Source organism: Macrotis lagotis, chromosome 1 (genome assembly GCF_037893015.1).
Source record: "Macrotis lagotis isolate mMagLag1 chromosome 1, bilby.v1.9.chrom.fasta, whole genome shotgun sequence".
Taxonomy (NCBI): Eukaryota; Metazoa; Chordata; class Mammalia; order Peramelemorphia; family Peramelidae; genus Macrotis; species Macrotis lagotis.
This window is the reverse complement of record NC_133658.1, coordinates 505,568,877-505,572,779: the sequence shown is the minus strand read 5'-3', so window position 1 is coordinate 505,572,779 and position 3,903 is coordinate 505,568,877.

Here is a 3,903-nt window from a genome sequence, read left to right as displayed (position 1 = left end):
CATCAGTTCATGCAAATCCATCCAGGCTTCCCTGAATTCCCATCCCTCCTGGTTTCTAATAGAGCAATAGTGTTCCATAATGTACATATGCCACAATTTGTTCAGCCATTCTCCTATTGATGGACATTCACTTGATGTCCAATTCTTTACCAGCACAAACAGGGCTGCTATGAACATTTTTGTACAAGTGACGTTTTTGCCTTTTTTCATGATCTCTTAAAGGTATAGACCCAGTAGTGATATCGCTGGATCAAAGGGCATGCACATTTTTGTTGCTCTTTGGGAATAATTCCAAATTGCTCTCCAGAAAGGTTGGATGAACCCTTCTGGAGAGCTATTTGGAACTATGCCCAAAGGGCAACAAAAATGTGACTACCCTTTGACCCAGCGATACCACTACTGGGTCTATACCCTGAAGAGATGAGGAAAAAGGGTAAAAACATTACTTGTACAAAAATATTTATAGCAGCCCTATTTGTGGTGGCAAAGAATTGGAAATCCAGTAAATGTCCTTCAATTGGGGAATGGCTTAGCAAACTGTGGTATATGTATGTCATGGAACACTACTGTTCTATTAGAAACCAGGAGGGACGGGATTTCAGGGACACCTGGAGGGATTTGCATGAACTGATGCTGAGTGAGATGAGCAGAACCAGAAAAACACCGTACACCCTAACAGCAACATGGGAGTGATGTTCAACCTTGAAGGACTTGCTCATCCCATCAGTGCAACAATTGGGAACAATTTTGGGCTGTCTGCAAAGGAGAGTACCATCCGTATCCAGATAAGGAGCTGTGGAGTTTGAACAAATTACAAGGACTATTCCCTTTAATTTGGAAAAAAAAAAACATCTTATTGTCTGATCTTGTTACCCCTGAGAATTCTATTCTATTTAAGGACATGATTTCTCTCTCATCACACCAAAATTGGATCAAGGTAAAACATGGAAACAAAGTAAAGACTGACAGAGTGCTATCTGTGGGGTGGGCATAGGGGAGGGAAGCAAGATTGGGGGGAAATTGTAAAACTCAAATAATATCTTTAATAAAAAAAAAGAAAGGTTGGATGAGTTCATAGCTCCACTAACTGTATTAGTGTCCCAGATTTCCCATATCCCTTCCAACATTGATCAATGTCCTTTCTGGTCATATTGACCAGTCTGAGAGGTGTGAGGTGGTACCACAGAAATTCTTTAATTTGAATTTCTCTAATCAGTAAAGATTTAGAGCAATATTTCATATGACTATGGATCACTTTGATTTCCTCATCTGTAAACTGCCTCTGCATATTCTTTGACCATTTATCAATTGGGGAATGACCTTTTTTTTTATAAATTTGACTCAGTTCTCTATATAGTTGAGAAATGTGTCCCTTGTCAGAAATACTAGTTGCAAAAATTGTTTCCCAATTTACTACATTTCTTTTGATCTTGGTTCCAGTAGTTTTGTTTGTGCAAAAGCTTTTTAATTTAATGTAATCAAAATTATCTAGTTTGTTTTTAATGATGTTCTCCAACTCTTCCTTGGTCATAAACTGCTCCCCTTTCCATAGATCTGACAGGTAAACTATTCCTTGATCTCCTAGTTTGCTTATAATATTGTCTTTTATGTCTCAATCCTGTACCCATTTTGATATTATCTTGGTATAGGGTGTGAGATGTTGGTCTAATCCAAATTTCTGCCATACCAAATTTCAATTTAGAGAAGCAGGTCTAAATCAAATATGTAATGATAAAGCATAATCATCCTTAAGAGGGTATATTCATCTACTGAAGGCCAGTTGTTGCAGAGGATAAAAGAAAGAAGGCTCAAATATAAATAATAAGGATATAGTGATAGTAAGCATAAAAACATAACAATATATTTTTGGCAGTGGTAAAAAGAGACTCAAAACAAATGAAAAATACAGAATTATTTCCTGTTGGGGGGGGGAGCTGGGTGGCAGAGTAGAGTAAAATTTGACCTCAGACATTCCCTAGCTGTGTGAACCTGGGCAAGTCACTTCATACTTTTTGCTTCAGTTTTCTCATCTGTGAAGTGAATTGGAGAAGGAAATGGCAAATCACTTCATTATCTTTGCCAAGAAATCCCCCTAATGGGTCATAAAGAGTAAAACATGACTGAACATCTTAATTTCCATTTATTTATCTTCCACAACCAACTAAAAATATGGCCAAACTGGCTGGGGAAACTGGAGAAAATGAGGGATAGAAGGAAGGCTCTATCTCTTGACACTCTAAGGATAATCTGCAAAATAGATTAACTACTTAATTAGGATGAAGTGTTTTGTGTTCGGCTATACAGAGCAGCAGAGGACATAGGAAAAATAGAAAAAAGTGATTCTATTTTCCTCCAGCTCTCCACCCCTTACAGATAGATATTTAGTTTAGGTTTGAGGGAAAAGGGCAAGGAAAAGTAGAGAAAAGAACAGAGAAGCATACTCTAAAGTAGATGACTTCAACCCAAATTTGGGGAGCTACTCTATCACCAAAAAATCCCTGGAAGACCTTTCCATCTTCCGTTTCAAAAAATTTTTTTTAAAGAAGTTAGCATTTATTAAGCACTTCCACACAATCCCATTCAGTACTTCATCATGAATGAGAGGTGAATTTGACTTTTTAATTGACAAGCATCACATGTCATCCAGTAGTAGGCTTAGCGTTATAGTAGTGGTAGAATTACAAAGATGAAACAAATCCCTGGCCTCCAGAAGGTTATTTTATCGAATATTGTAGAGAAAGGCTTACTTTATCAACTATAGCTGTAGTCTCTCTCTGTACTGTCAAATATCTAATTCCCTTTATCATTTCTACTTCTAGAATCCCTTGTTTCCTTAAAAACTCTACTCAGGTACCACCTTTTAAATGTAAATGAAGCCTTTCCTGATCTCCCCAGCTGATCATACCCCCCAATTTTTCAAAATTAAAATGTATTTTACTTGAGTGGTATGCATGTATACACATGCACATACATACACACACACACACACACACACACACACACACACACATGCCAAACAATATATTTAACAAGCTGGAAAGGTAAGTTGAAGTTTTAAAGGACTTTAAAAGCAATAGTACCTCAAATTTTATACTAAAATCAACAAGGAACCATTGGAGTTTATTGAATAGAGAGTCTTGTTCAGACTTGTGCTTTAGGAAAATCTTATCAGCTGTGTGGAGGATGGATTAAAAAGGGAGGAAATGAGGCTGTTGCAATAGAAGGGCACAAGGATAGATGCAGATTTCATCTCACGTATTGCAATGGTGCTAAGCACAACCCTTATCACTCTCTTCTTTATAAATGGGGAGAGTAAACTAATTATCAGAATGATCAAACAGGATTCCATAAGATTTAGAAACAAACATACTACTCATCACACTTCCTGACAGAGACATGAAGGGTAACTCCAAGTGCACACTAGGACATCTATTTTTGAAGGTGGCCAATGGAGGAATTTGTGGATCAAATAGATTGAAAAAAATCTGTTTAAATGTTTTTGGTTATATTTTATGTTCCAAACTGTGTGTCTTCCTCCCTCCCCACATCATTTCTTATGGCGCAGTAGTATTACATCACAATCAAATTGCTCATTTGATGAATATTCCTTCAGTTTCCATTCCATTGTTACCACAAAGAGAGCTGCTATACACACACACACACACACACACACACATATTTTTTTCTTTTCCTTTTTCTCTGATTATTTTGGGAAACAGAACTAATGATGGGATTAATCATTCAGGGAACTATGTATGCTTTCTTTGGGCCTGATTCCAGGTTGCTTTCCAAAATTCCAGATTACTTTTCACAGTTCTAGCCATAGTGCATTAGTATCCTAATTTTTCACATCCCTTCTAACATTTATCATTTTCCTCTTAATCTAATAGATGTGAGTTGTTT